The sequence below is a fragment of the Tamandua tetradactyla genome, chromosome 2 (genome assembly GCF_023851605.1).
Source record: "Tamandua tetradactyla isolate mTamTet1 chromosome 2, mTamTet1.pri, whole genome shotgun sequence".
Lineage (NCBI taxonomy): Eukaryota > Metazoa > Chordata > Mammalia > Pilosa > Myrmecophagidae > Tamandua > Tamandua tetradactyla.
The window spans coordinates 4536839-4558466 of record NC_135328.1 but is presented as its reverse complement, the minus strand read 5'-3'; the positions used below and the strand labels follow the sequence as shown (position 1 = coordinate 4558466).

The window sequence follows — 21628 nt, the reverse complement described above, 5'->3', positions numbered from 1 at the left end:
TCAGGATGGTTTTTAAAAAGGGAATTTATTAACTTGCAAGTTTACAGTTCTGAGGCCTTGAAAAATGCCCCAATTAAAGCAAGGCTATAGAGGTGTCCAATCTAAAGCACCCAGGAAAGATACCTTGGTTCATGAAGGCCAATGACGGGGTTTCTCTCTCAACTGAAAAGGCACGTGGAGAACATGGCAACATCTACTAGCTCTCTCTCCCCCAGGAGCGTTTCCCTTCTTATCTCCAAAGGTCTCTGGTTCCGTGGGTTCTGGTTCCCGTCACTCTCTAGTCGTTCTCGTGCCTCTGCCTTGTTGCGCATCTGCTGTTCTCTAGCTTTCTCCAAAATGCTTTCTGTTTTAAAGAATTACAGTAAAGTAATCAAGCCTCACCTGGAATGGGTGGAGACACATCTCCATCTAATCAAGTTTAATACCGATTGATTGAGTCACATCTCCGTAGAGATAACCTAATCAAGTTTCCAATCCATAGTACTGGACAGGGATTAGAAGAAACAGCTGCTGCCACAAGACTGATTAGGATTAAAACATGGCTTTTCGAGGTAACATAAATCCTTTCAAAATGGCACACTGCTATTGGTGCATTGCATACTGCTATTGTTTTTTTATATAAATACATATATATATAATTTGAATTTTCAGAAACATTACCTGTGTTGTCGACCTTGGAAAAAGTATTCCAGTTATACCATGTTGAGTTGGCATTGTACAGAAATTAACAGCTATATTGTTCTAGAAATGTTAAACTTAACTTTTTTCCATTTGTACAGGGGTAATGCACTGTATTAAATATGTAAGGTCTCATCTACATGGGTTTGATTACAGAAACTAATAAACTATTCTCTAAATAATGAAAAAAAAAGAAATGAAACAACCCTCTTCAAAACCTGATCCAATATTATAATAATTGTGCGTTTGACCTTCAAAAGGCCATCCAAACACATTTATGAAAGTCACATAAGTATTGGTCTTTCAAAGTCCCAAAGGCCCACACACAGTTACTCACAGCCTAATGAAAACCACAATTTGTAATAAGTATTTGAGATTCTCAAAGTTTTTGGCAAACATTTTCTCATTGATATTCTTTCAAAAAACTCATTAAGTGATTAAGAAACTATAAACCTGTCATAGCAGTGGGAAAGCAGGCTATTTCCTTCATCACAGTCTCTGCCCCTGGACTAATCAGCATTCTCATAATTTGTAAATATTATGATATTTATTACAGAAATTGGCTCAAATGACTGGGGGTTTCATCAAGTCCAAATTTCATACAGAGGCCACAAGCTGGGAACCCCAACAAAAGTAATGATGAATTCCCCAGGAGAAGCTGGTGGGCTGAAGTTGAGATGGAAATTCTTCCTCCTGACTGCTGAGCTCATTCTCCCTTTAAGGAGATTGGATAATCACCAGTCCAAGTGATTGGATGATGCCGAGATGTCTCTCTTTGCTGAAGGAGGTCTCCTTAATTGGTGATACATGTTATCAGCCATAGATGCAATCAACTGCCTGATGATTTGAATCCATGAATTACCCTCAGAGTAATGCCCAAACAGCAGGGCACCATCACCTGGCCAAGCTGACACATGACCTCAACTATCACAGCTCCCAACCCTGGCTCCCAACTTCGTGCTTCCCTGCTCAGAAGCCACAGTGGTTCTCCAGTGAGAACTCTCACCGGTCCCTCTTCATCCTCCTGACATTCAGCACAGCTTTCCATTGAAAGCCTCCCCCCCTGAACCATCATGCCTCCAGCCTAACCTTGCAGCATCTCGTTCTCCACACTACACAGCAGAGCGGCTCACGGAACCGTGCTAAAACCCGCTTGCTAACGTGTCAATGTCTCTTTCCCCGGGAGAATTTTCCTTCCACATGATTTCTTACAGCACAGTCTTGACTTCCAACCTGAGGCTCTACTATTCAACCCCTCCCTCTTCATGTCACTGATCAAATTACTTTTCTCCTCCTATTCCCTCTTCTCTCATGAGTTCAGTCAATAGAACATGGGGGATTTTAAGAAGGACTGGGTTAGGTATTATCGGTGCTGCAGGCACATGCAAGATTGCAGTCCCCAGGCATGGTTCTAACCCGCGAAATATGGGAAGACGTGAGGCAACTGCAATAAAAGCCCCCAGGTGGTCCCCCAGGTTCCCTCCCCTGCTGCAGTGACCCACGGGAGATGGTGAATTCCAGCTGAGGCAGTGACAAGAGGGCAAAGCCTCTGCTGCCTGGCATGCTAGGGTCCACAGGGAGCAGAGCTCTCCATCTACCTTTGTCAGATATGTAACATGAGAAACACTCCTTTACCCTTTTAAGCCACTGAGATTTTTATTTTTTATTTTTTTATTTTTTTTATTTATTTTGGCATGGGCAGGCACCGGGAATCAAACCTGGGGTTCCAGCATGTCAGGTGAGAACTTTGCCACTGAGCCACCGTTGCCTTCCCTAAATCATGTAACTTTTAACATTTAAATTTTAAAATCAGGTGTTTACTATTCATTTGGTTATTTTAAACTTCTCAGAAACATTCTTTTCTCTCCAGAGTTCAGCATACAGATTTCCACAAAGTCATGTCATAAAGTGTTTGAAAATGTGGCTTTGAGAAATGAGATGAGATCTGGGTGTAGGAGACCTGTTCCTTGACGGGTCATCCACCTGGGTCCTGATCTTACCAAGAGCAATGGAGGAGGAGCTAAAGGCTCCTGTTCAGCGGGAAAGCAGATAGAAGGGAGGAGGAGGTAATGGTGCTCCTTGGTTTGAGCATCAAAGGTGGAAGAAGTAGAGATGGTTTGGAAGTCACAATGAGCCACAAAGAGGACTCATTATAGTTTTGAGGTCTACAGGGTTTTGGACAGAAAGTGGCTTCCACCTGGGGTGGAATGCAATGGTGTCATGGGTGACCAGTTTTCAGATAAGACAAAGGGTAGGAGAGAAGGTTTAGGGAGCCAGTGTGGCTAGGGAGATGGTTTCGTTTGTAGATCAGGAATTCCAGAGGGCACAGAGAAAAGATTTAGGGGGGGAAATTCAGATGGGAGATGGGTCAACAGTTGGTGTGGGGTGAGGTGGGGACCAGGGATAGGATTCCAGATGACTGGAGAGAGAGACAAACAGGATTATAAGGGCTGGTGGATCCTCATCTCTTCCCGGGAGAAAGAGGATGTAGGTTTACCATTAAGGTAAAACGTACACAGCTCCATGTGCATGCTTTGTGATAACTGCATCCTCCAGAAAAATGCATCTTCCAAATGCACCTGCATTGTAGCTAGCGTAGACAACACAGAAGAGCCCAAATATAAATGTGTTTTACTGAATTGAATTTCTAAGCAAGTACTATTAAAAGACGAATTTCATGTATCTTTTGTTAGCTTGTTGTCAGGAAGATTCTTCCAACACTGTATATTCTACAGTCATATTTCCTCCTCCCGTGATATCAGAAGTTTTTTAGTGTGACAGCAGGATTCTATTACAATCCTATCAGCTGGAGGTTTCACCTGAGCTGCAAAAGAAAAGCCAGAAGGAACTTCCTATCAAAGGCAGACACTCCTTCTGGTTTGTCACAGAGTCACAAAATGTAGGAACTAGTACAGGTCTTGGGACCTCATTGAACAAATTAAGGCAATTGAGATACTTAAGTAAATAATTAAGTATATATGAACATATGCCATATTATTGTATTTTTTTTCCACAAAGGGTGCAAGTACTTCCAGATTGAGAAAACACAGCAAATTCATGCTTCCAAAATCCCCTCTATTCTTTATGCACAACAATGATGGATAAAATATCAAATGTGAAAACTATCAAAAAGGCATAGCAGGTCTAAAACACAGAGTAAAAATGTTGGTGCATTGGGATAGACCAAACGAGGTGGAAGAGAAAGAACAGTGAATGTGGAAATACCAAGCAGTTCTGATTCTTCTGCATGTTATTAGCTAGCCAGAGGTATCATGATATTCTTTAAAACCCAATAAATGCAGCCCCCTAGAGGTACTTTTGCTCCAAAGTCTCTGCTATTTATATGGGAAACTTCCATGGCCATCCTGTCCTAACTCACTTCAAAATCACATGGCTTTGCTTTTCTTAGGTGAAGTATCTAATTCTTGACATGCCACTGGTCTTATCAACTTTCTCTCACATTTCTGGGCCTCAGTTTCATTCTCTAAAATGGTGACATTGAACAGGAATTTTTCAACATACTTTCAAGAGCTGAAATTTTATTGTTCAACACCCACAATGCTATTTTAACATGCTTCAGTTTCTCCTGGATGTGACGTTTAAGTGTCAGCTTGAGGAAGAGGGACTATAAGAAAAGTATCGACCGCAAGGCAAATAAAATGAAGGATCATCAATGCTGTCAAACACAAATATAGCTACATTATAAGAAACTCACATGAAATATAGGTTTGCAATTCTTCTTAAAGATCTAAATTGAGTTGAAGGGCTTACACAAGTACAGGAAAACTTCCAACTTCCTGAATAAGTAGAACGCAAGACATAAGTAGGAATCGGACTTCCAGTTGGGTTGAGTTGGCAAATGGTTCCATGAGTTCTCTTTCATCAATATCTGTTTAAAGCAGATGCATCTGACTCACTTCAGGCAACCCATGTCTTCCAAACACTAAGCAGGGAAATAAGATACAATGACTTTCTGCCAATGAAGCTCATGCATGAAATAAACCGGGACTCGCCATAAAGATGTTAAGTCCACAAAGACCAGAGAAGCTGCCTAAACTCCAAGGTCAGCATGGAGCAGGGGTCAATACACCCCATGACCACGATACTGTGCACAACTCAATCCACACAAAGGATGAGAAAAATCTAAGGCAAACTGAAAAGCAAATTGGAAAATAAAGGCAATAACCTATGAGTAAGTCCTGGAAATAAAGTAAAATGTGACCACTGATCAAATGAGGGATATTTGGACTTTTATTGCCTCTTATGTTGGAATCATTCAGATCAGCATCAGTTCACAAACATTACAAAAATCCTGTCTCCTAGAAACAAAAGGTTGACATAATGCATTTGCGTAAAGAGAAAACATGGCATGGAACTAAATGATGTCTCTGGGTGCTCAGAGAAGCCACATTATACTGACCGTGTTTATCTTTATACAATTGACTCTACCTAGAACAAAATATCATAAGGAATACAAAATCTCTGAGCAATCAGGCTTGTTGTAAAAATCCATGCCCTAAGTTCATGAAATTTTCTCAAAGGAAAGAATGCCCTTTTTAGTAAAATATCTACTTACCCTTTGTTTATGCACAAATATAGAAGGGAGTTTCTTGATTTTCAATCCCAAACTAAACTGGAACAATTATAAAGGGGAAAGCATATGATCACCAATGATGAGTGACATCTTACATCAGAGAAGGAATCTGAAAAATAGATTCCATATCACAGACCCAAAAAAAAAAAAACCATCTTGAATCACGTTTTATGGACAGACATTGCTACACAGATCAATATGACAATACATCATTACAAAGAGTCTAAATTGTTTTCAGAATGCTTCATTTAAGTGTCTATAATGCATTTTAGAAAAGCCTCTGAATGATGAATAGTAAGCCAGTAACAAGCCTGGAACATCCAGACGGCAGCGTGGACAGATTGCCCAGTGGGCTGGGCTCACCTCTGAGGTGCAGCTCCCACGTGCCCGAGGAGAAGACCATGACCCTCACAATGCAGGTGTATGGACTATGGGACCGATGGCCCACAATGGGTTTCTCAAACCCTCTGCCACGGGGAAGCCAATCTGTACAGAGAGAGAAAGTCAGCGAGAGGCACCGAGGCAGGAGGTGCTGACGCGGTCTCTCCAGCACCTGGGTGCTGCCTCTACTCCCTCCAACAGCAAGAAATGATGGCACCATCTGCCTTCGGGTCCCTGGGAGAGCCAACTGACCTGCTTGTGTTACACTTCTTTTCACTCCAGGGCGAGAAAGCTTGTCTTCCTGTTGTTGCTGGAGAAAGGTGGTGGATTCCTACCTGCACATGCAAGTGACCAATTCCTGAGGCATGGAGGTTTCAAAGAGAGAAAGAGCTTATTTTACTAAAAGTGAAGCAGGAGATCAGGTGACCTACTGGCCCAAAAATCTATCTCCCAAACTGCAGTGATTCTGATAGTTTTATAGCATTCAAAGATAAGCAGGATTTAGGATAATGAGCCCAATGGCCTCAGATGATATAATTTGATTTAATTGTTGAGCATGCGAGATTGAGTATATGCTTAGTCACAAGGTTTTTACAATCACAAGAGCACAAGATTAAAGCTATACAACCATTATCAGAGATCAAGACAGCTGGGTTACAATTTAAAGATTTCAGGTATTTCCCTCTGCCTACTCGAATATACCAGACAGTAAGAAGGGATATTTATAAAATAATTCAATAATCATAATTATCTCTTAAACCCTGACTTCTCGATTGCACTATCACTCAAACAATATCTTACCAAATTAAATGGGAAAAAACTTTTACAAGAAAAATGTGATTGTCCTAAATGACCCTGTGTTGGTTTGAAATGGTGTATGTACCCTAGAAAAACCATGTTTTAATCCTAATTCCATTTTGTAAAGGCAAAAATCTAATTCCTATTTAGCATTGTATGTTTGAAACTGTAATTAGATCATCTCCCTGGAGATGTGTTTTAATCAAGAGTGGTTGTTAAATTGGATTAGGTAGAGGCATGTCTCCACCCCTTTGAGTGAATCTTGATCAGTTTACTGGAATCCTATAAAAGAGGAAACATTTTGGAAAAAGCAGGAGGAGATTCTGAAAGAGCAGAATGACATGTCCACCAGAAGCAGAGAGAGTCCATCAGCCAACGACCTTTGGAAATGAAGAAGGGAAACGTCTCCCGGGGAGCTTCATGAAAGGAAGCCAGGAAAGGAAGCTAGCAGATGACACTGTGTTCGCTACATGCCTTCCCAGATGAGAAAGAAACCCTGACTGTGTTCACCATGTGCCTTCTCACTTGAGAGAGAAACCCTGAACTTCATTGACCTTCTTGAACCAAGGTACCTTTCCATGGATGCCTTAGATTGGACATTTCTATAGATTTGCTTTAATTGGGACATTTTCTCGACCTTAGAACTGTAAACTAGCAACTTTTTAAATTTTCCTTTTTAAAAGCCGTTCCATTTGTAGTATATTGCATTCTGGCAGCTAGCAAACTAGAACCGGCTCATTCTCCAAAGTCTCTAATTGGCCATGAGGTTCTATTTTATGTGGTTTTCCCAATTTCTCTGGACAAGTGTAGTGAGTCTCCTTAAACTTATAATTCCAGACAGACAATGATAAGTGCTGACAAGGTTGCAGAGAAATCAGAAAATCTGTATACAAGTTAAAATGGGTTATAATAGCAAAAAAATGAGAGTAATACAAATGTCCATCAGCTGATGAATGGATAAACAAAATGGGATACATCCCATACAGGATACTTTCTAGCTACAAAAGGGGATGAAGTACTAACACATCAATGAACCATGAAGCCCTTTTGCTAAGTGAAAGGATCCAGACCCAAAAGTCCACATATTGTATCCATCCATTTATATGAAACGTCCAGAATAGGCACATTTATGGAAGCAAAAATTGGATTAGTGTTTGCTAAGGGTGGGGGTGGGGCTTAAGCAGGAAGTCAGGGTTGGTCTCTAACGGTTGTGGAGTTTCTCTTGAGGGAGATGAAAATGTTCTAAACTTAAATTTGTGGTTTGAAGGAGACTAATACCAATCTCCACCTCTAGAGCTGGCTCAGGGTGAGCCCATCACCTTTGACAGAGCTAGCCATCAAGGCCTGAGGACAGAATCCCTAGGACTGTAGGAATTGACCAGGGGTCCGTCCAGTCAGGGCTTTTGTTCAAAGCCCACGGGAAGCAAATCTCTCGTCTTCTGGTGTGTATGAGCAAGCATGGAGCAAGCCCAATTACTGCTGGCCAGCACCATCAGATAATTCTGAGAGAAGTCGACCAGAAAGGAGGGCAGAGAGAGCAAATCATAGAAAAGATGTAAGAAACGGAGACAGAGCCCTGATTAAACTGTTCATGAACTCCAAACTACCTCCGGAATTTTAGGTAGTGTGAGTCAATAAACTATGTATTCACATCAGTTTGAAATCCATTTTATACTTATCAATAGAAGGAGCAAGAAAAAAAATACACAAGGCTTACTGACCCATTTGTAGATGATCAGGCTGAGCTTTATAACTGCTGAACAAAGAAAATATTGGGTATTTTAGGGAATGTAGAAAATAAAGAAAATCAAAGTTCAGCTAAACACCTAAACATCCTAGCTCCTTTCTAGCAAGACGATAGGCACTTTGAAGTGAAATGCTGAGTCAGGAGCAGAAGGATTTTTTTTTTTTCCACGAGCCCTCTGTCTGGTCATGAACCTACAGAATCAGTTCTGCCAACGTTTGGTGGACACTTGAAACTGAAAAGTGAAGCAGGCTGCTCCATCTAGCAAAATAGTGACGGTCTAGTCAGGGAACTTACAGAATGGAAAGCTGCTCCTGGGCACCCACAGGACGCCCAGAGTCACACTCTGCACTGCCCGGCTGGTTACAGGAAATCAGAACAAAGCACACACAGAGCCAAGTGGGCTCTGCAAGGCCATTAACATGTAGCGGGGGTGGTTCTACCAAAGACAGCCATCCTGTTGAGGGGCATGCACGTGTGTTCAAGATGCACTTACGGGGGCGGGGGGCTACACAAGGAATTATGGCTTCTCTGGTTCATGGTCTCACACTCCCCACACCGCCTTAATCACAACACATTCAGATGTCACGTTGAAAGGATGCGGAACAGAATGTAAGGTAAAGAAAAGCAATTGTCGCTACCAGATTTTGTTGCAGTGGAGAGTTTTGAGGACAGCTAAAACAAAAGAATAAAGACTCCAGTTCCTTCTGCATGTACTGTTTTTAAAAAGTTATTTTGATTTGACAGCTAACAATTTGAATATAATAAAACTTGAGCACTGTTTACACTGACCATATCCTTCACATCTCACAATGCGTACTTGAGAACTGCTTTTACATAATTTTTTTAAAAGTTATATACAGGGCCGGCCACGGTGGCTCAGCAGGCAGAGTTCTCACCTGCCAGGCTGGAGACCTAGGTTCCATTCCCAGTGCCTGACCATGCAAAAAAAAAATTATATACATATTAATATATGATAATATAACACACACATGCACAGACATATGAAAAACCTTGTCTCCTCAAGCAAGCCTCATTTTGGTAAATATAAGTTCCATTGTTCCTGGAGTCATCTCTCCCACAATCGTGAAGGCAGCATCTACTCCGATCTTACTCATTGTCTTATCCCTCCCCAATAGGTTAAGCACAGGAAAGCTCCGCTGGAAAAACATAGCATGACTAGGTATTCTTGGGTAGCAGAAGCAGTAACAGTGCAGCTTTAACCCACCGAACTCCTGCAGTGTTAGTCTAAAGGTACACACAGAAAGGGAGGAAACTGTACCTGGGGGGTTTGGAGAAGCCCAAGGCCCTGCTTCCTTCAGTGCTTTGTGCTGGCTCCGGAAATAACACCATGTGAGACCTTCCCTCCCGGGAGAAAACGTGTCTAACATCTCATGAGTAAACGGGTCTGCTTGGGTCAATGGTTACTGAAAAATAAGCCCTCGAGGAAATCTGATCAAGACAAGTAAGTTCTGACCGGATTCTCCAAACCTGTGACCCTGAACTTACCTGAGGTGTCAGCCTCAGCCTCGTCTTCAGCGGGGGGCAGTGACAGAGAAGCACACGCTGCGGCGTTAAAAACACACTGGTCTCCAAAATATAAAACTTCTGCTCTTCAAAAGACTCTGTTTAGAAAATGAAAAGACAAACCACAGATTTGGAGAAGATATTGGTTAAAACACAAGCTGATGAGGTCTTTTATTCAGAACTTATAAAGAACTATTATAATTTAACAAGACAACTGAATAAAAAATGATGTAATAATTGTAATAAAGCTATTCCCATTATAATCAGCAGCAAAGAAAGGCCTGCTAATGCTGCTTCATCCAACATCTTTTTTAAAATTCTAGTTTCTCCAGCCAGACAAGAAAACACAAAAGAAAACCAAATGAATACCAAGGCAAACAAGACAAGATTACCATTTACCTGACTGTAAACATACAAAGTTCAAAATAGTTGACTCAAACACCACCATAAGACACTAATAAGAAAATTCCATTGACTAGAATTAAGTCAATTGTACAAAAGAACTTTCCTTTATAATGTCAATAACCAGTCAGAAAAGTGAAATAAGAAAAACAATGCCATTCACAATAGTTATGCAAACAAGAAGACACCTAGGAATAAATCTTGTAAGACAGGTTCAAGGTTTGAATAAATAAGTTATACCATTTTCCCAGTGGAGAAGGAAAGCAATGGAGAGCGTGCCTACTGCTCCAGGGGCTCGGGGCGGGAAGGGGGAAGGTGGTGGTGGGGTGTTGCACACGTGGAAGTCTCCAGCCCTGGGCTGCCTCCAGTCCCCACGGAGAGGCCCTGTCCTGTCCACACCTTTGGGTGGCTTTTCAAGGCATCATTTACACATTATCGTCTTTCTCAGCTAAGAGAACTGTTTCAAGCTATCCAGACAACTAATGTTTATTAGATACCTATTCTGCCTGAGACACTTAGCTCCAGGGGATCTCACAGAATTAACATGCTCTTGGAGGGAGACAAGTCAGGAACAAATTAAATAAGTAAATTAGAGGATGATAACTGCTGCTGGGGAAAAATAAAGGAGGGAGAGAGGGGGCAGGTGAGTGGGGGAGGGCGCTTTGTAATTTAAAGGTGTGTCAGGATGTGTCAGGTTTCCCTTTAAGGGTTTAGTCTTCTCATTCTAAAGTGCTGCAGCAGTTTTCCTAAGATGTAGGAAACACCAATAAACAAGTTTGAAATTACCCAGCTTGCAGGCCCCTGAAGTGGCCACATGGACTATTTTAGCATTTAGGCCTCCTCGTGGGAGACGCAGATGGAGACACAGACAGGCTGTTGAAACAGGAGACGGTTGGAGACTGCTGCTCCCCCAGGGGCCCCGAGAACAATGAGGGGTCTCGAGAGGCGCTGAGTGGCCCCTCCCACTCAGGACTGCAGGGGTGGGGTGCAGGGGAGGGGCAGGAGGGGTGCTGGCGGGGCCCACAGGGACTCCCAGGAGCAGGGGAGATATGAAGAGCCCTGGGCCCAGGCCCTTTACCAAGAGTATTAACATCCTTTAATATTTTAATAAGCAATGCGAGCACAGGTCAGTGGAGAGCAGCCCTAGTACGATTTCCATAGTTAGCATGTCCAGTTCCATGTAATAACCAAAGCTGCTCTCCTCTGCCCTCTTCAATGCTGCTCAGGTAGGAAGGGTCAGGAAGAGTGGGCGCCGTCCCCTGTAGCTCCTTTTCCTCCTCTTGCCACCCTCTTTCTCCTCACCCGTGGTTCCCAGACTTAGTATTTGTCTCCTCCACGTCTGTATGGGAGAAGAAGGTCACAAGGAAAAGACAAGGGCCTGGAAAGGCCTTATTTGACCTGCTGTTAGAAGTTCACCACCAGCTGTTTCTTTAACAGAGTCCTGTGGTGGGATCCACGCTGAGTCCTGCTTTTGTACACCCTGTCACATGTCTCATACTGGACAGGGCATTTCCTGCTGCTGGCTTCTTTTGGGCATCACCTCCAGCACACCGGGCAGCCCCTTAAGGCTGGGGTTGCCCCAGCTCAGACGGCTGCTTCCTGCCCACGTACCTTCAGTATAGCTTCTGGAGAACCTACATACCCTGGTCATTGCCATGTGGTGGGAGGGTAAGACTCCTCCCCCTTCGCTCTCCTTACCCGGCTTGCCTTGTGCCCTTGGTCTTCACAGGCAGGAGTCAAGCACCAGCTCCTTATGCTGCCCCCCCCACACACACCGTATTCTGGGGAGCTTCTACAAACTCACACAATTACCTCTCTCACCAGGCAGGACCGTGGGAGAGAAGACTTTCCATAGCATCCAACATTCTCCTGACTTCTCTGCCCAACCTTTCAATGGGTATTGTCTGACATCCTTGAATGACTCGAGCTAAAGGTCAATCCCAAACTATTTGCAATCTCCTTTACAAGACCCAAAGAAGTGTCTGAGAATTACACTTCATAGTTGATAGTTTTTTCTTTTAACTGTGAAGAGAAGAGACGAAAGCTGGAACTTCATGAAAAGAGCTTTATTACGTGGCCAAGTGCAGGCGGCTGAAGCCTGAGATGGAGACAGCCCTGAGCCTGGAAAGTGGCACAGCTTATAGAGGATGGTTGGCAGGAAGTAGGGACAGGGCAGTGGTGGATTTTCATCGTCTAGCGTGGGTGTGGGGCGTTGGCAGGTTCTCACTGGTTGGTTTAGAAGCCAGGGTGGCAGGGGGTGGGGGGTGGAGAGAATAAGTGGGGAGTTGGTGGATCTTCATTGCCACAGTCATGCAGGGTTGTGGCTGCCAGGGGGCCGAGGCTGGGAAGGGGGGTGGTTATCACCAGATCACCGCACGGACGCAGGAGGGGTCATGGGCCTGCTGCCTGGCAGGGGTGAGGTCAGTGGGTTTCCTGGAAATCATGGGCAGGGGAAGCTTCTCAGAATGTTTGTTAGGAGTTGGTCACATCATGCGGGAAGGGGTTCTGCCTAACAATAGTGATGAAGGATTTTGCCTTCTTTTGTTTTGTTCTCAATCTTTGAGGATTTCTGGACCAAAGAGTCCATGTTAGCACTCTGTTAGACATTTTTCTAAATCATTAAATATTCCCCTACACTATTCCTTCATAGTTGGCTGCTATTCCAGTCTCCTTTTGATGGCCATGTGGCGTGTTTCCAGTTTAAGGTGCCACAATAGCCAAACCTTTGGTTATCTTTTTAATTATTAGAAGAAATCCCTACATGTACAATCTCTGTGTCGATTTCAATGGGTGTAAAAGACTGCTAGAAATGTATTATTATTTATTGTCAAATTTTCCTCTTTGAAAGTTTAGGGATTTATATTATATCAGTGATTTTCTTCCCCCAGCCTCAGGTCAAAACTGGGATTTTTATTTTTTGTTTATTTATTTTGTTTAAGTCAAACTGACAGGAAAAAGCTATTTCGTCGTGATTTTCAATTGTCAATAATAAAACTCTTAACCCTAGTGACTGAATTGCCCTTGACAGCATTTGAAGTAAAATGAACACAAAAGTAACAAGAGAAACAAATTCTCCTCACATGGAGACTTGCAATCCAGAGTTAGGAGACTCAGGAAACATCCTGGCCTGGCAGATGGTTTAGAACAGTCCCCAGCAGAGAGGAGCCCTAATGCACACTTCTTAACAGGAAAGAGTTGTTCTAAGAAGCTAAATTTCCAAGTGGACTATTTCACGCCTTTGTGACTGAGAAATTAGGATTTAAGGGATAAGTTTGACTACTGAATCATTCTATTCCTTTTTGCTTTCTGGTATATTGGAGTAGACAGAGGAGAATATGTGAAATTTCTAAACCATAATTCAGGTGCCCTGATATCTGACATGACTGTAAAATCCCTTTTCTTGTGCCTTTAGACGGAAAGAGCTGTTACTCCTTTTATCTGATCATTTTCTCGTAGGGCAAAAGCTCTAATGGTAATACAGATTTTGAAGTCAGCCAAAACTAGCCTCAGTCCCTGACGTTTATAAATCGTATCAGCTGGACTCTGTTACTGAAAGATAGCTTGTCTCCCTTCCTTCCCACTTATACCTTTAGTACTGAAGCGACAGCTCTGCCTCCCCTCCTTTCAACTTCTGTTCTCCCCTTGAAACCACAGTGATAACACTGTCTCCCATTCTGCTTTGAACTTGCTATTTGAAATCACCTCATCTCCCCTTGCTAAAACCCTTAAAAACCCTAGACCCCCTAAACACTGGGGAGACAGATTTTGGGCTGCTAGGCCATCTGCTCTCCTACTACATGCCTAGTAATAAACTCGTTCACTCTTTGAAACCCAGGTGTCTCAGGAATTGGGCATGGAGCACATCAGGCAAAAGAATCCACGGCCTTTGTCCGGTAGCGCTCTGACACCTTCGATAGTTTGCTTTAGGCTCAAGAGTTATTATTCTTAGTATTCTGCCCACTTGCCTAAGCGTTTAGAATAATTGAGGTCTCAACAATCATATTTAATAATAGAGTAGTGTTTCAGAATCCTTAGAGCAACAAATGCTACCATAGAAAGGAGGGATTTGGATTAATATCAGTTGTCTGACCAATTCTTTATCACTTTTATTTTCCTAAAATTCATTTGCTCTATTTTTTCAATAAAACAAAGATACTCTGAGAGTTCACCTGAATCATAAATTCTAGTTTGTAATTTCCCCAGAACAGTGTATATTGATTGAGGAAATCTGGCTCAATATAAAAGCAAAATATAAAAGCATCTATTAGCATTTGGTCAGTAGTTTCAACACGCTAATAGGTCTCGTTTGTGAAATAATCCGAAAGGCATAATAGTTTTAACTTTTCCCTAGCATTATCTACATCATTTAGTAAAGCTGTCTTCAAGCTATAATACAATTTGATTTTTGATCTTGAAAACAGCATGTATGGAAAATACACTCCATTGTGGCTATTAGGTTGACCAGGTAACAGTAACTTTTTAAATATAATCTTGAAACTAAAAGCAAGCTGGAAATTGTAATAGTAACCTTAAAATGTAACCTTTAAAACAGCATTTAAATGTAACTTTAAATCTGGAAGCAAGCTGTGAACCTGAGCACTTAGTCTCACAAAGGAGCAATATGCAAATGTAAGGGCTGCAGCAGTGTGCAAATAAATGGAGGTCTGCTGCCAGACCCCAGTAAGCTTTCATCTATTGCCCCAGACCTTCCACATATGAACAAGCCTTTCATCTCCTTCCCTAGACTGGAAACCACCTTTCCCAAGTGTCCCAGTGGATGTAAATCCCGAAGGAAGTAGTGTAACCCGTGCCCTGCTGGCGACATGCTGGTTGAGCCCCGATCCAGTTTCCTTAGTCTGGAAACTAAAAGAATCTAGAGATGAAAGGGCCAGGGGGCATAAGTAGTCAAGTTTATTAAAAAGAGAAAGTACACGTTAGAGGGGGTAGCGTGGACATGCCCAAGGGAGGGACATGCACTGAGTGGACTGGGCCGGCTTGTTTTACAGGAAAGTTTTGTTGGTAGCAGGTTTCCATAGTAACCTTTGAATACTAGGGTCTTCTTTGTTCTAGGAGATAGCTAGCAGAATTCCTGGTTTGTTGTCTCATGCCTAAAATTTGTCTTTGAGCAAACAGTTAACAATCTTTATGACCCTATCCTTCCTATTATTAAATAAGAGTTTGCTTTGGGCCCAGAATTTTACAAGTCTTTATGGTTTGGGGAGGTTTCAATGGTTTCAGAGATTTAGGGAAATTTTTGCCCCAGCAGCTGGAGTTTGCAGCACTGTATCAGTTCCTTAGAAGCTAGATAAGAAACAAGGGACTTGGAGTTGTCTTTTAACTCTTTCAGAGCTGAATAGGAAAGCATGGATTTACAGTTGTCCTATATTATCCTGCTTCGATAGGATAAACTACTGAAGTTCTGCAAACCTTGGCATGCCAGCTTGAAAGGATTATGTGCCCTGGAAAAGCCATGTTTTAATCCTGATCCATTTCGTTGATCTCTTTTAACCCTTATTCAATACTGTAGGTTGGAAACTCAATTCGATTATCTCCATGGAGATGTGACTCCGTGGGTATTAACCTTTGATAAGAGGGAGATGTGACTCCACCCATTCCAGGTGGGTGATTAGTTCACTGGAATCCTTTAAAGGGGGAAGTATTTTGGAGAAAGACAGAGAACCATGAGGAGAGAGCCACAAGAACCACAAGAGCCCACGCAGAGACCTTTGGAGATGAAGAAGGAAATCACCCCTGGAGGAGCTTCACGAAAAAAGAGGCCTGGAGAGAAGGCTAGCAGATGTTGCCATGCTCGCCATGTGCCTTTCCGGTTGAGAGAGAAATCCTGAACTTCATTGACTTTTCTTGAGTGAAGATAACCTCTTGTTGGTGCTTAATTTGGACATTTTTTTATTGACTTGCTTTAATTGAGACATTTTCATAGCTTTAGAACTGCAAACTTGCACCTTAATGAATACCCTTTTTTGCTTTCTTTCTTTCTTTATTTGCATAGACAGGAACCGGAAACCGAACCTGGGTCTCCAGCATGGCAGGTGAGCATTCAACCTGCTGAGCCACGGTGACCCACCCTATAAATACATAGCCCTTTTTAAGACCCATTCCATTTCTGGTATATTGCAGCTAGCAAACTAGAACACCTGTTAATTAAGATGATTATCTCTCTTTTCTTTATGGGTATAAAAGCCAATTGAACAGTCACTTCGGGGAGGCTGATTTGGGAAATCTCCCCAGTTCTCCAGCCTGTGTAAGTAAATCTTTTCTCCTCTTCAGGAAGAGATTAGCAGTGCAAAGAGATGTTAAATTAAATTAAATATATTCAGATTTACTGAGAAAAATTTCTCAGACTCTCTGAAAGATAATCTTGTAACCAAAAAATCAGGATTGAAGGGATGATTTTGATTACTGAATCATTATATAGATATTCCATTTTGCTTTCTGGTATTTTGTAGTACACAGAGGGAAATTCCTTACATCTTTGAATTGTAATCCAGCTGCCCTGATCTCTGATAATGGTTGCAAAGCCCTTCTCTTCTGTCCCTGTGATTTAAGAACCTTGTGACTAACCTTCACTTGTACCCAGTTATACAGTTTTTCAACTTTGGAGTCTTGTGATCACTCAAAACAGCCCCTAATGTTTATTAATGAAGGGCCTTGGGTCAGCCCAGAACTGACCCACCTCAAATCCAGTTATCTTGATAACTGAGACTGGATATAACTGAAGTGGGCCCACCTGGCATGCGCAGTAGCTCAGACTTTAACCTACACATCACCTAGACCTCATTCTGCCATTTCCTTGCACACGTTCTGTGCCTAAGCATGGAATCAATCTGTGCATGCTCAGTAATCAGATCACCTCTAATTACATCATCTGGGGCCACTGTGCTCATTATCCTAAACCTGCCCATCTTTCTCTTACAAAACTTTCAGAACTACTGCAGTTCAGGGAGACAGATTTTGGACCACTAAGCCATCTGCTTTCCTACTATGTGCCTAGTAGTAAACTCTTTCTCTCTTTGAGACCCTGATGTCTCAGGGATTGGTTATTGAGTGTGTCGGGCAGAAGAATCCATGGCTTTCGTCCAGTGACAGCAATGCTTTCTTAGCACACTTAGGAACAAATCTACTTATATGGGGTTTACTTAACCAGATTCCCCACTGTCTTCCGAGTACAGAGCCGGGGGTAACCAAACACTGACCCACACTGACCCACTCTAGGACCCCAGCTCAGTCTCCAAACTCAATGTGACCACTTGGTTTTACTGTTTGGAGAGAGACAATGTCCAGGGGAAATGCTGATAACACCCTGCTCTGATTCGTTTCAACAAGTTGCTGCTTTATTTTGTTTCTGTTTTACAATTTAAAAGGTCTTTATTCAGTCTGTACTCCTTGGAAGAAATTATATACAATTAAACAGAAGAGTGCAATACTACTGGCCCAAAGGAACTTGAAATCTAAGTGGGGATAAGGAAGGCCGGAGAGCAGGCTGAAGTGAATGATGGATAGAGAGCAGATGCAGTAGATCCAGCAAGAGCAGAAGAGCCACTTTACAATGTCAATTTACAACGTCAGCACAAAAGCAGGAGGCAGGGGGCAGGGCCAGGCCTGCTACCCTGGAAATTCCACAAATCTGATGATAAGGAGAAGCCACAGTAGAGTGGCCTGATATAGCTCAGCTTCCTAGAGCTTTAAACAAGTAGGAGAAATGTAGAAAGCGAATATGAGAACCATTTTGGAAAAGGTCTTGAAATTTAGCCGTGCTGTATCCCAGCGGTTCCCAGCCAGGGGAGATTTTGCCCCCTAGGAGACACTTAGCAATGTCTGGGGACATTTTTAGTTATCACTGTCGAGGGCCTGGAGGGGTACAGAGTGTCTGAAAAAGAGAGTGGAGTGTGTGTGTGTGTGTGTGTGTGTGTGTGTGTGTGTGTGTGTGTGCGCGCGCATGCGCGAAATACAGAAATTCATCATGGAGAGAGAATATAAATTCAGATATCATATCAACTAGAAACGCTCTACTGGAGAATGAGAGAAGACTTAAAATATTAAGAGTGATGAACAAATGAAGGAGCTCACCAAGACTACATTTAGGAGCTTTAATTTCCAAGGAGAATTGGAAACCTCTTCAAAATGGGGAGGAAATAAACGCTGTTACATGTCCAAATCTCTCTCTCTGATGTTAAAGCTCCCAACTGCAAGGAAGGCAAATTAAAGGCGGGAGAAGCTAGGAAAAGTAAAACGAAGAACAGTGATCTCTCCCAAAAAGGAATGAACATGAACTGTGATCAAGAAAAAGAAGCAAAAGATGGAAATAACAAAGGTGTTTTGAAAGAAGGATAGAGAAGAAAGATCTGGGGATTTTATTAGAGTCAAGAGCTAAAAAAAAAAAAAATAGAAGATTGTATATTTGGAAGGCTTATACAATATTGCTAGCAATGACTTTTGTTGCTTTTGCCTCTAATTCATATGAAGTCAGAAGAAGGCTATTTCAGAAAGGGCCAAAAGGACTCTTTACCCACATTTTTCTAAGTGTCAATCAAAAGGCACATATTCAAGACAGCTGCTAGGCTGGGAGTGAAAGGAATACATAACTTTACAATCTCTGCCTTTAATTTCTCTGCTGCATCTCTTTTAAAAATATAAAGTCTACTTTTCACTATGGCATTGAAAGAGCAGAATTTAAGGAAATTTAGTGCATGAATCCATTTCAAAGTTCCAAATAGCCCCACCCTAATCAGATACACCAGCTTATATCCCCTTCCCATCTATCATTTACAGAATTGCCTGGCATCTGTCCCTGCTATTTTCTTGGTATTTTTAATGCTTAGAAGAGTTATAATTAATTACCAAGGAGGCCTCCAAGATCACCAGAGAAAGACAGAGATGTGCATTGCCATTTAATTCCATGGAAAAATTAAAACAGATGAGAGTTGAACAGCAGGCAAATGATACAGCATGTTTCCCTTCCCAACCATTCCTTGGGTGATAGAAATTAAGATTAGATGAACAGTCCAAAAAACTAATAGTACAAAGTGATCTGTGCCTCTCAATTACCACCCTCCTCCCCACCTCCATAGCAGATTGAGACAGGATGTAGCCAAAAGCCCCTGAATTCCTTTTCCCTCTCTCCCTTTCTTCTAAATGTCATAAATAATTCAAACCAGGCAACATATATGTTCTGACAGATCTGAGAGCAGCAAAGTATTTTACCTGAATACAGCTATTAGGCCAAATTTTATTTGGAGGCAGGAGCACACACTTTTGATCATTTTTCTGTAAGATATAGGTATCACTCAGTAAAATTATATCTCTGAAATTTCTTAGTTACGAGTGTCACAGGAGCCCATTTACAAGGGAGACATTTCAGATTTGGTGGCTTTGCCATTCTGAATTGAAGAAACTAGAAGGCCAATGACACTTCAGTATCTGTGCACTAACTAGCCGAGGGTCTGCAGACGCAAACCTGAAATTAGACTTTCTGTTGGCAGCTAATGGATGAAAATGGAGTGAAGTCACCTTCAGTCCCAACACCCAGTACTGGCCCAATCTCCCTTCAGGACCAGCTGCCTCCAGATTTCAGCTCAGCCTGGCTTCCCCATTTTATCCCTTTGGCTGAAACTTAAAAGTTGAAATAAAATTTATCTGCTTAACTTCGTGCCTGTTTTGCTTGATTCCATTACTAATGCGAATGATTTCTTTTCAATGAGAAGTTATTTGGGTGCGCGAAATTACTACATCACATTTTGTACGTGGCCCCAGGTGATTGTCATCAGGAACAGCATTAAGCTGTGTGAGGAGATAGAGTGTTTTCTTTCTCATTCCTTCCCTCCGGGGAAGCTACTTTGCAGATGACTAAAAGGCTTTCATTGATTTCTCTACACATACTTTTCTACAAATTATGCGTGATGCTAGGTGAAGTTCAACACCAGGCAAGGCAGTATGCTATAATTTGTTTCATTCCTGCTTTGCATTACCCTGCATGAAGTGACTTCAGCTGCGTCCACATTTTCCATTCAGAAGGAACAACTTAGAATTCTCAAAGGTTAGATACTTGCACCCCCTGAGTCTATTGCAATTTAGCACCGTATCTTCAAGTTTCAATATTTAGATTTATTTTTCCTTACGTCTTAAATATCAATTTGATAGGTGATTGTGAAAGAGGCATTTTAAATTTACATCCACCAAAACTCTCACTGAAAGCATCTAAATTATGACAAATTGTTCTTTTCCCCCTCAATTTTCTAGACTGGGATCACAAAGGAAGTTGAGAATTCAGAGAACAGAGAAGAGTGGACCCAAAAGGTAAAAATGAGAAGCTGAATGCTTGAGCTTAATGGTTATAAACGACATGTCACCTCAATTTGGTGTTTGTCAAGAATGGTTATTTTGGTCAACTTTTTTCCCTCCATTTTTGCATAGATGAGCCCATAGGTTTGTGTGAGTGTGTGCATGTGTATGCCAGGTGTGCTGGTTTAAAACTGTTATGTACCCCAGAAAAGCCGTCTTCTCTTTCCTAACCCAATCTTTGGAGGCAGACCCATTGTTTTGGGTGGGACCTTTTGACTAAGTGGTTTCCATGGAGAGGAATCTCTGCGTGTGTTAGTCTGCAAGCTGCTGGAATGTGACACACCAGAACTGGAGTGGCTTTTTAAAAGGGGAATTCAATAAGTTAAAAGTTTACAGTTCTAAGGAAGTGAAAGTGTCCAAATTAAGGCACCAACAAGAGGTTGCCTTCACTCAAGAAAGGCCGATGGGTCAGGATCACCTCTGTCAGCTGGGGAGGCACATGGCTGGCATCTGCTGGTCCCTTGCTCCTGGGCTCTGTGCTTTTGCCCTCTGTTCCTGTGGGGTTTCCTCACTTTGCTTCTTCAGGGCTGACCTTCATCTCTTGGCTTCCTTTGGCTCTCTCCAGCTTTTGGCTTTCTTAACACCTCATGGTGATGTTTGCTGGGCTCTAATCATCTCCAAACATCCATGTCTCTGTTCTCCATGGCATTTGTGTCAGCTCTACTGTGAACTTTCTGTCGGCCCTGAGGCTTCTGATGTTTCTGTCATTCTGACTCTCTCCAAAATGTTTCCTCTTTTCAAGGATTCTGGTAAACTAATCAAGACCCAGCTGGAAGGGGCAGAGTCACATCTCTGTGGAGATAATCTTAACAAAGCTTTCTAATCCACAGCATTGGATTAGGGTTTAAAGAAACAGCTTCCTCCAAAAGATTGGATCAGGATTTAAACGTGGCTTTTCTGGGGTACATAACACTTTCAAATGGGCACCCTGCCCATTCAAGGTGGGCCCTCGCCCCCTTACTGGGGTCCTTTAAGAGGGAATCATTTTGGAGAAAGCTCAGAGCGGACTCTTTCATTTGGAGATTCAGAAAGAAAATGTCCCAGGGCAATCTGCTTGAAACCAGAAGCCACAGGACCAGCAGATGCCAGCCACGTGCCTTCCCAGCTGACAGAGGTGTTCTGCACCATCAGCCTTTCTTGAATCA

General features: G+C 42.3%; 1 long non-coding RNA gene across 1 annotated transcript in view; it reads right to left on the bottom strand.

Annotated features, from left to right (window-relative positions):
• Nucleotides 1–5912: 5912 nt before the first annotated feature.
• The window catches only part of LOC143658881 (uncharacterized), a 142730-nt gene continuing 127014 nt past the window's right edge, over nt 5913–21628 (bottom strand). Inside the window, exons 2-3 of the long non-coding RNA XR_013163352.1 lie at nt 9705–9820; nt 5913–6011 (exon numbers count right to left, since the gene is read on the bottom strand). This is a non-coding gene — a long non-coding RNA (uncharacterized LOC143658881). The remainder of the gene's footprint in view (nt 6012–9704; nt 9821–21628) is intronic.